This window comes from Polypterus senegalus, chromosome 10 (genome assembly GCF_016835505.1).
Source record: "Polypterus senegalus isolate Bchr_013 chromosome 10, ASM1683550v1, whole genome shotgun sequence".
NCBI classification, from domain to species: Eukaryota; Metazoa; Chordata; class Cladistia; order Polypteriformes; family Polypteridae; genus Polypterus; species Polypterus senegalus.
The window spans coordinates 124573270-124585283 of NC_053163.1; the positions used below are offsets into that span (position 1 = coordinate 124573270).

Sequence of the window (12014 nt, forward strand, 5' to 3'; positions counted from 1 at the left end):
TTGGCTCCAGCAGACCACCGTGACCCTGTAATTAGGATATAGCGGATTGGATAATGGATGGATGATTCAAAGTTAATTTAAAATTGCTATATCTCACAGCACATTTTAGGCATCAAAGCCTAAACTTAGAACTGTTTCATCATTAAATAGGCTTGAATAAATGTCTTCAAACAAGAAACATAAAAGTTGCTAATACCATTCTCAGTCATTTTCTTTCTATCATATTCTGAACAGCAGTGACTCGACATATTCTAAAAAAACTGCACTTCAGTCTGTTTCATCCTAGTTTACTTCTATTAGATAGATAGATAGATAGATAGATAGATAGATAGATAGATAGATAGATAGATAGATAGATAGATAGATAGATAGATAGATACTTTATTAATCCCAAGGGGAAATTCACATAATCTAGCAGAAGCATACTGATACAAAAAAAAAAAAAAAATTAAATTAAAGAGTAATAAAAATGCAGGTAAAAACAGACAGTAACTTTGAATAATGTTAATGTTTAAAAACCCCCAAACCCCCTGCGTGGAATTGAAGAGTCACATAGTGTGAGGGAGGAACAATCTCCTCAGTCTGTCAGTAGAGCAGGACAGTGACAGCAGTCTGTCGCTGAAGCTGCTCCTCTGTCTGGAGATAATACTGTTCAGTGGATGCAGTGGATTCTGCATGATTGACAGGAGCCTGCTCAGCGCCCGACGCTCTGCCACAGGATGTCAAACTGTTCAGCTCCGTGCCAACAATAGAGCCTGCCTTCCTCACCAGTTTGTCCAGGCATGAGGCGTCCTTCTTCTTTATACTGCCTCCCCAGCACACCACCACGTAGAAGTGGGCACTCTCCAAAACCGTCTGGTAGAACAGCATCTTATTGCAAATGTTGAAGGACGCCAGCTTTCTAAGGAAGTATAGTCGGCTCTGACCTTTCTTACACAGAACATCAATATTGGCAGTCCAGTCCAATTAATTTATCATCCAGCTGCACTCCCTGGTATTTATAGGTCTGCACCCTCTGTCTCCTCTGATGATCACGGGGTCCATGAGGGGCTTGGGCCTCCTAAAATCCACCAACAGTTACTTGGTCTTGCTGGTGTTCAGGTGTAAGTGGTTTGAGTCACACCATTTAACAAAGTCCTTGATTAGCTTCCTATACTCCTGCCTCCTCCGCACCAGGTGTGAATCTACTCCCATTTCTGTCAGCTTGTCCCTAAGGAGCAGAGGTTGGATGGTGTTGAAGGCGCTAGAGAAATGCATTTAGAAACAATTTGCAAGAGTACAGCAGTATTGGTTTTGTAAAAAAATGTAAGTCTTTGAATTGTTAAAATTGTAGTGTCATCAGTTAATTCCAGATTTATTGTCTTGTGCACACTTGACCAGTGTGCACCGGTGTTCATGTTCGGCATCCTGAATCACATTCTCATGTCTTATGTAAAGTATAACATCAGAAAATGCAAATATTTGTTTTTTTGGCATTTTTTAAGTTTTTGGGGACAAGATGGGAAGAAATATAACTCCATATGGGATTGATAACACCGTACACCCCTTTTGGACCTGTAAATATGTCACAAAATGGTCTCAATTAAAATAAATGGGAGGAGGGGAGCTATCTTTTAGAAATTCACTATGGGTAAATAAAATGCATTTCACGATGAGACAAAAAGAGATCCTGTAAGTCAAAAACTGTAATCTAGCTCATTGGGGTCCTCATCCCTACCTATCAACTCAGAACCACCGTCCACTTCTGTGAGGTTGTGAAAAACTGTCTGGAACTTTTTCCGGACGGGTTTATCCATTCCCTTGAATTAGGGAATCCCGGGCTGCCGGGGATGACACAGTGCACGGGCATCTCAACTGTGAATGGTTTTAGAACGACCGACACTTATTTTTAATAAAACTACTGCAATATGTTGACATCAATAAAACATTAACCTTATCTACAAGCAGTTCATGCTGTCATATAAGTACATGTATCTAGTTCAGGGGTGCCTACACTTTTTCGGCTTGCGAGCTACTTTGAAAATGACAAGGTCGAAATGATCTACCTACATTAAAATGCTATATATATATATATATATATATATATATATATATATATATATATATATATATATATATATTGCATAGTTTTACTGTCAAATAATGCACATAGTACGTGACACGTGTTTCGCCCTTTACATTGTGCCACAGCGTATGGTTAGTTTATTTGATAGATTGTAGATTGTGGTAATTACATTCATGGCATTTGTAGTCTGAATCACAATCTGATTGTATGGGTGGTTACCTACCAGGTAACGCTTGTGTCGGCAAACATCCGCCACACTGCCCTCTTTAGTTGCGAGAAGCAGATCATGTTGCAAAGTTTTACTGTCAAATAATGCAAAGAGTACATGACACGTGTTTCGCCCTAATTCTGGGCTCATCAGGCGTACACACTCACTGCACGTCAGCGTCAGAGGCGAAGCCACGGCGTGTGGTTTGTTTATTTGACAGCATGTAGATCGGTGTAATTACATTCATGGCATTCATAGTCTGAATCACAATCTGATTGTATGGGTGCATGTGGGATGACCAGTGTGTTAGAAGGAAAGAGATCTCAGACTGAGCTGCCCTGTATGTCAATCAAGTGGCAAATGCCATAGGGAGGATATATGATAGACTAACGTTTAAAAAAAAATTTTTTTGAATGCAACGCAATCTACCTGATCAGATACTGATACACTTGTTCTAAACAATGCCTGCGCTTGCCATTGCTCTGAAACACTGCCATTTCAGTTTTTACTGATGCATCCAGTTTCTTGTCATCATTCTTTTATGGCAAGTTTCCTGGTACAGATAATGCGGATGCAACAGACTGATGCATTGCAATTTCAAGTTGCTGTTCAAAGCTGTTGTCTGATAGACGTCAATGATGTCTGCCCTGTCCCGGCATTCGTGAGCTGCTGAGTGCAGACTCCTCCCAGTCCACTGTGCTCAGTCTTAGTGGGAGCCGGGAGACTGACGACTGCTGCTGGTTGACTAAATTAATCTGCAAAACACTACACCATGGGCCAAAAAACTGTGCCACTTAATTATTTTCAACTATAACTCTGTTATTTCTTGATCGATTTTTACACTTTTACACGCTATATATGCGAGCTTGGCCGTTCCCTGTTTCCCGGGAATTATAGCAGTTTCATTCCCAGGAATGTGAGGATGAAAAATGGATCCCCTAAGTGTGCACCTATTACCTTTCTCTTATATCGACCACGACCCACTTGTTTCTACTTTTATGATGTGGAGTCTCCTCCCATACCTCTTTAAGGGGATGCAAACTATCTTCCTAAATGAAATATAGGTGAGATCTGACAATTTCTTACACAATGCAGGCTTAATATGTCAAGTCTGACACCCCTGAGTTCAAGCTGCTGGATCAAATGGCATCTCCCACAGATATAGACCTCCTGAGAGCCTGCCTGCCAAAGCCAGCATCCAAATAGTCCAACATGATACAAAATTTGCACTGTATTGCTCTTATACAGTAATTATAATTTGTTTCTATGACAGGTAAGCCCTACAAATTAATTCTGACTATAACTTACTACAGCCAGTGTTTAATACAAGCTAACCTTCTTTAACATGCTTTTAGCGCTACGCACTTTAAGCTGACTGTTGAATGTGTTTTTATCCCATATTAGATTTTTCTTTACACCCCGTCTTTTTCTCAAAGAAACTGCTTCTTCGCCCTTTTCTTTCTTTCATCAGTACAATATCTGCTTGAATATCCTCCTTTCAAATGTACTCTTTACTGTTCCTTCTTCGTAGTTCCAATGCTCGTCAGCTCACATCATAGCTGAGATAACTAATCCATCCATCCATTATCCAACCTGCTATATCCGAACTACAGGGTCATGGGGGTCTGCTGGAGCCAATCCCAGCCAACACAGGGTGCAACTCAGGAAACAAACCCTGGGCAGGGTGCCAGGCCACCATAGAGATAACTAATATTCTTTTAAAACATTCCTTTCTAGGAAAGACACTCATTTTTTCCTATTAAAAGATACAAAGCTAATTATTTACTCGCTGTCTTATTGTTGAGCTGTGCTAAACTTTGCACCCCCACTGCTGCTGCTTCACTGGCTTGCACTACCAAGACACACAGCACTGTACTAACTCCTAGACTAGAGAAAGTATTTTAAATGACGGAGGACCAGGACACAAATGTGAGTCAAACTCTGTGCAGTTCATTAACAGAAGGTCAAAACTGATATTTCACCAGAAACCAAATCTAAACCTAGGAATCAAACTTGGTGAGAACAAGGCTAAAGTCAAAAGTCTGGGAAAAAATAAAAAGAAAGTCTTTAGTACATTGTTTCAAGATTTATCTGTCAAATTCAGATGGATTTCAAACTTGACAGATCTGAATCTACCAAACAGGTGACAGTTTCATGTCTGTATCCGTGTCTAATGACCAATTTGTATCGTCCTCACTCTCTCTCGATTCAAGCAATGGTTCAGTTATTCTAAAACTGGCTTTGTGGCTTTTTTTTGCCTTTGTGTTGTAGTCTGAATGCTTGATATTGGTGAGTTACTATAAAGTTACCATAGAGTGCCAGAATGCATGGAAAGTTTCATAAAGTTTTGTAGTATTATGTTATTTTATCCACTAGCTAGCAGCAGAATTCATCAGGCTTAACACTGTAAAGCAGATCATTACACGTCACCCCAAGTCTGACTTGGGTTTAATTGTATTTACATAGCTGTGTGGATAGCACTTTGAGTACCGAGAAAGCGCTATATGAATGTAATGAATTATTATTATAATTATTAGAATTCCTAGTTAATGTCAAGGAGGCTAACTTACCCAGCCTCCCCAACAACTGCAGGACGTGGATGCGTCATAGCAACGGGATTCACAAAATGTTAGTGTCCAAGAGAAAAGTAAATCTGTGTGTTAAAACAATGTAATCAATATGCAATTCGCCAAACACTCCAATAGAATTTGCATAATACATTCTTGAAAATCAGTGATCATAATACACACCCTGCTCTTGCACCTTCCCAGTGTAAAAAAAAAAAAAAAAACTTAGCACTTAGCAAAAAACCTTCTAAATGGAAATAAATACTGTAAAAAGCGCTGCCTGGTCCTTTGGCAGCAACCAAAATCTTTTAGGCATAAATGCTTTATTTTAATAAGGCTTCACACACAAGAAACATGCAGCACCCGACTTTCTCCATACAATCCACCAGGAAGAATGACATCAGCAAATCTCCAATCAGAACTTTAAATAGCACTCTGGTTTTCCATCCACGCCCAAAAACAGTGCATGCTAGGTAATCTCATCCAGTGCCCCCATGAGTATGTTGATTGATGCGCTGTCTTGCATTGAATGTTGCTGAGATTGGCCTTCAGCTCCCTGTTTATTGTCTCAAGCCTAATGTTTGGTGCTTAAAGAGATGATGAAACAGCATGGATGTGCAGGTTCAGGTGTTATGGCTGCATAACCCTAGGAGAGCTTTCCTTTGCTCTAGCTCTGTAGATCTTAAACTTTGCTTCCTTTTGGGAAAGGCAATGATTTTGTGAGTGTTTTGTATTCTATACAACATTACATGGTCTTTTCATTGAAATAATAACAAAATGAAAAGGGAACAATTTATTAGCAGATAATCAGTTATCATTCTTATGTGTTTATTGGAATCTGGCTGCTGTATGGAGCAAACTGTACATTTGAATTTTATCAGCATACATGTACCTCTTAAATGAAAGGTTTTGTCCTAGTCCTCCAAATTTCTCTGAAAATTGCATCAGAAACCCACAGTAATAAAACACTATCTCTAAATAGTCTTTTATTGATAGGAACCTGTTACCAGATCTTTTTACCTATGAATGGGCTTCATGTTTTTAATTAACCTTATACCGTGTACAAATTTTTTTTTACTTGGCAAATGGGATTTACAATATTTATGAAATCTATGTCAGAATTAAGATTGGATATTTTAAGAAAAAAGGAAACAGGCTTTTATTTCATAGTTTGGAAAGATGGAAAGACAGCGTAGGACGAGACGCTGTTCCTAGATTATGTGTTTTTCTGGTCACCTTCAATAGGTTTGAGATGTTCTTGAATAGATATTTAAGTTTAAGCACTTCAATTAATTTTTACATCTGTTTTGTAGCCGGAGGCAGGCGACGTGAAAGAAATCCACCTTGAACGATTATAATAATATACTTTAATCAGTACACTGTCACTGCTGTTCTCATGCTGGCATGTTTTTAAAAAGAAAATTACTTCTTAGTGACTATTTGGATAAAAATGTAGTTTTACAGAATATCACTCATTCTTATGACTGTTGGCGTTCACTAAGCGTTGGTTATTATTCATGGTTTCAAATAAATGGCAAAGTAGACGTTCCTTCACTAAACACCTGCTGGCCAAAAAAAAATGTAAATAAAAGTGGGCCATCTAAACTAAATGTGAGCCATGTCTTATAAAAAACAATAAAAGCCTCAGGTCAACATTTTGCTGGGCCACCTTTTCTGGACTACAGCCTCTTGCTCAATGTCCCTGTAATTTTGAAGTAGCAGACAGCCTGCTCTCCGAGAGATTAAAAAATAAATGTAAGCACTGGAAGATAGTGAAATATCTAAAGGGTTTCTCTTATGGTTTCTGTGCTTGCTTGCCAGGAGGATACTGACAAACAATAGCCTATTATCCATGCTAGCTAAAATGAAACCAAAAGATGGATTACAGTTGAGGATTTTGCATAGAAAGTCATTAAAATAAGACTGGGGCAAAGTCCTTGATGTAAAAAAATCCACTAGCTGAGTGAATAGTTAGAGAAAAAAAACTCAGACTAAGGTAATGCACAAAAGAAGCATGGAGTTTTTAAAATGAGAATATGTGATTTTTTTTTTTTTTGCCTTTGTGTTAAAATGCAGCCAGTCATTTATCAGAATATTCTTGGGTTGGTGCCTCATTTACAGCCTGTTTAATTAAATGGGAAATTTGATGGGGTATGAATTCTAATTGAAGAGTTTATAGCGATCATTATGGCTCTGATGATCTAACCCTTTCCTGATATAACCATGAATATCAAACATTCCTGTAACACCCTTTGAGTAAATGTTCTTATACTTTGATGAGGTGGTTTCCCCTACATGTTACATTAACTGACCTCACAATTCCATTGCAAGGTCAAGGGGAGGCAGACTCTATCCCAGTACCAACAAGCACAAAGCAAGAATTAATCATGGACATAGCACCAGTGTGTTGTGGCACACATTCACATACACACACACACAGGTGAGGCCTGTATAGCTGCCTGCTAATGTAACTTTAACATCTTTTAGATTTTTGGAGGAAAACTGAAAATCCAAGGAATAAAAAAAAAACATGAACAAAGGGAGGTCCAACAAAATCTACACTAATGGTGACTGGGGTGGAAATTGCATTTGTGCCTATCAGTGTGAAGCTGATCTTAAAAATAATAAAAAATGCAACTTTAGGAGCAAAACAAGAACCAGTCTTGGACAGGGATCCCATCCGTTGTAGCACATGCATGCACACTCCAACACAGGACCAATTTAAATCTGCTAATTAACCTAAGATGTGTGTATTTAGAATGTGAGAAAAGAGCCAGGAAAATCGGCGAGAACCCAAATATTCAACCCTAGGGACCTCTAAGGGTAGGCTGCTCACAGACTGGTACTGTCTTTTACGTTTCCTTCTTCACTTCAGCCCAGTTCACAACCAATAGAGGATTCCACAGAACAACTTTTGTGCCCTTAACACATTGACTGCTGGACCGTTTATTACCAGTATGCTGCAGTATATGTCTATCCATATGCATATGACAATTAATTGACTCTGTCGATAGATGTGCAGAAATGTTTTAGAAAGCAATGATTTTATTATCAACAGTAAGTCTGTCAAAAATGTAACGAAACTGTTAATTATTTTATTTTTACCAGTAACACAACTAAATGTTTGCATTTGAATGAAAGAACTTGAAGCATGGCACCATGCAGAGGACAGGCTTACAAGAACATGTGCCCCAAAAATAATGTGTTTCTTTGCGCTATCCATGCATGTTGTACACTTCACGTTTTATATTTGGTAACTCTTTGCACTCACTGGGTGGCAGAAAGTTCATGTACTGCTGTTTTGACAGTTGGGACAAGTCAGAGGCCTTGTAATGTAGAAACGCCTTTGGGGCATCCACAGAGCCTACAGGTTCCACATCATCCAATTGATTATCACTATCTTAATCACTGTCATTATTATTAAAATATTCACCTTGCAATAAATATAGTTGTTTCAAAACATCAGCAGCTTTATACTTTTTTTGCAAAGACATAACTATGAACTGTCTATTTATAGCACTATTTTCAGTAAGCTGTTCAAACCACAAAAAAAAAATCTAAGGCTATTTACTAGATGGTAGCACTATAGTAGATAACTGCAACATGGCAGCAAAGCTTGCCAGCAAATTGGCTGCATCTATAGTGACGGTATACTGAGATACGACTTCTCTCATATACCTAATTTTATTAGGCTCAATGAGATATAACTTAACTGAACAAGCGTAGCATTGGGCAATGCTTGTAATTAATTGTTGGATAAAGACATTGAGTGTAAACTTTTAATTATTTGTTTGCATAATAACCGATAGCAGCAATATAAGCAATGTAAAGAATTATACAGCCTGGGTGGGTACATATAGTCTTAATTTTCTCACATGACATTTCCCTGAAGGTCCTATTCCTTAGTTAAAGACTATGTATCCTTAATCCAAAATTGAAAAGAAAATTTTCTTGCTAGCGACAGAGCTCCTTGGAAAGTTTCCAGCAGCTAAGCAGATAACATGATCCATTTAAATGTCCTTGGCTCCTTTCAAAGCCTCAGAAAGGCAGCAAAGGAACCAAACAGTCCATTCTTGCAGCAAACCACAAACTAAAGTGAAAATAAAAGTTCTAATAAAAGGTAGCCACTTCCAGCCCAATTAAACACAAATACCTGGCTTACTATTTACTAGAAAAGCAGCTAAAACTTTTACAGTTTCTCAAAACATATAAAAGTTATCACACGAGCTCAAGGTTGATTCCCATATTAATCTGCTCCAAGAGAGGCACCAAGTTGCAAACAGACAAGCTATATAATTGTTGAGCACAGGAAAGACACTATTTTATTATTATTATAAGGCCCTGCTTTGCCTTTATGTTTTCCCAGAAAACAGGCCTCAGGCCATTTACCTGAAATCTGTCAGATGAAAATTTTAAAGCACCCCCCATCCACATGGAGAAGGTGCAGACTCCATTCAGACTGTGAATGGGGCCAGGATTTAAATTCAGGAGGCCGGACCTCAGAGTCAACATTACTACCTGCGATTCCTTTTCCATGTTTACCTTTTCTTGTGTCATTATTACATTAAAAAAGCAATATTTAAATACAATTATCATTATTAAATGTGGTAGTTATCCCACATTGTAATGCAATCTTCTTTGGGAAATTCTGAGGCCTGTAAGGCAATTCAGGGCTTGAGTAATGTTCCCTTAGCCATTTTTGTTTTGTGAAGATGGATGCATTTTGACAGTATATATTAAAATTCAAGTCAAAGCTGAAAACAAAGTGGGTGGACTCGTTTGCACTTTAAGTGAAAGCAGGCATCCACTAAGACCACCATGCCATCCCAGTTCCACTAATCACAGAAATTGTTAAAGTGAAATAACATTCACTTGATACATTCAAATATGTTATCTTAACTGATTATAAACTATACATATATGAAAGACTAGATGGGTACCAGGTGTTGCCCAGGTAGCCTAAAGTGCAGGTGCAGCTAATAAGTTTTTTTTTTTTGGGAGGAAAAAAAAAATGTGTTGCACTGGTGAAACTCTTTTTATGTACCTGTAGCTATGGATCGCATAATCTGGCTTTTATACTTTGACCTCAAAATGCTCATCTGATAGGGTAGAGTCCAAGTCATCAGTGATACCAAAAACATCTTTTTCAGAGTATTTCTTTGCTAAGAGGAATTTCTTATGACTGATGCCATGATGTAAGAATAATAATAACAATAATAATAATAACTCTTTACATTTATATAATGATTTTGATGCAGACCTATAAGAAGAATGAATGCCTGAAGTAAACGAGACTCAGTTTGTCTCAAAAGTTTTTGCAGCCATTTACCAGATAAAACTAAAGATGTCATTCAGTTTCAGTCTTCTACTCTGAAAGAGTTAAAAACGCTATTGTCACGATTTTGTCATAATCTGGGCTTTACATTTTTTTCAGCATTTCCCTAGCCCCAAAAAATAATGAATATCTCATTTTGGGAGTTCCCGAAGTTAAGGGATTTCATTGTTAGGTTGTTTTTCTGATTCAGAGTATTTTTAAAGACATATTTGAAGAAAGTCTTGCTGCTCCACGATTTTGTTTTCATTATAGGCACTGCCATTTTTTGCTGTTTGTGATGCAGTGTGTGTTGCACATAAAGTCATTACTACGACTGCATTAAGGTCGGTATCATACACTTCCTGACTGTGCAAGTTTATGAATAAATCACAACTAAATTGAACACTTGCACTATTTTTGTTTAAAGCTCTCTGTTTAAGAAATCTTTTTTGCTCTTTGACTATGATTTGCATCTTACGTTTTGGCTTTGACTGGATGAAACGCTCTGATTGCTGACTCTTTCACTACATTTCTTGATCTTTAATTTTGTCTCACGTCCTGGCCTTTGATTATTTAATTCCTGTGCTCCTGGTTATGTCCTTGGCTAGTTATTACTGTACATGTGCGATCCATCTGATTCCATCTTACTTTAAACTGCTGCTGCCAAACTATTTATTTCTTTTTATTGTTATTCCGCTGAAACCATTTCATTTTTTTTGGTTTGGTGCAGTTGGTGTTTATATACTGAGCTGGCATGTAAGATATTATATATATTATTATATTATCTCTCCACAAATATTTAAAATGGCTGCACACAGCTTCAGACACCCAAGCTTTTTGGATTAATTTGAATTGTTTTTTCCTTCAAATCCTTTGAATAGGAACCTTTGTCTTGTTAGTTTTGGTTTTGTCTCAGTTTTTTCACTTCTTAGTTTAGAACTTTGTTTTGGATTTTGAGACTATTTTTTTGTAGTCTGTTTTTGACCTTTGCCTGCCTATCGACTATGTGTTTAGCCTGCTCCCATAAAAACATGTGTTCTTCTCCTACTTATTTTTCTAATTGTTTTTGTACCATTTGAATATTTTAATCACAGGGTTTCACTAAAATCGAAGAATGTCATAAGTAAATAATTTTAATAAGTTTTGAACTGTAAACAACTGTGTGGAGGCATGTAGAGGCAAAAGGAAATGGCAGATTTAAATAACAGCATGTGCAAATATTTTATCATATTGGATTGTAAAATAAACCTTTTAGTGATGGGCGATTGATGTTAATATGTTTTCATTATTTTTCCCAAAAATTTGGAGGTGTTTTTTTCCTTACATGAATATTTCAAAAATACTATTTTTAACGCATATTTAATGCTGTAGATTTAAGCAAAAGACTCTTTTGAAATTGCCCCATGATTACCATCCTAATTACATACATCAACAGTTGAGAAAATGCTGCTTAATTAAAATTTAGCAGCACCCAAACAGCATACTTGAAAGTACGTGAACAAAGAGAGTGCATCTGTACAATTGCATTGCAAAGTCCCGAACAGCTGTGTGAATTTGCAATTTATATACTAAGTACAAATGCTAAATCATGGCCAGCAGTGATTATCTCAAATTGCCAGTTCTTTTGGGCTGAAAAAGAACATTGCTTTATGTTCTGCAATGCCCTCCATGCTTGCAATATCACATAATAGTGAAGCTGCATTCTGATAAATTTGCTTCCTGCTCCAATATGGCAGCATGATCTATAAACTAATTTCAAATTAAAGTGCACTTCTGCAGCATACTGGCTAGTCAAACTGAACACTTTGGACATTTTCCAGAAGATGTTGAAATTCTAATTTATTTGTAGTCTGAAATTGG

General features: G+C 37.3%; 1 protein-coding gene across 1 annotated transcript in view; it reads left to right on the forward strand.

The window, feature by feature from the left end:
• The window catches only part of gabra3 (gamma-aminobutyric acid type A receptor subunit alpha3), a 556236-nt gene that overhangs the window by 448283 nt on the left and 95939 nt on the right, over nucleotides 1-12014 (forward strand). The gene's annotated exons all lie outside the window — the stretch shown is intronic.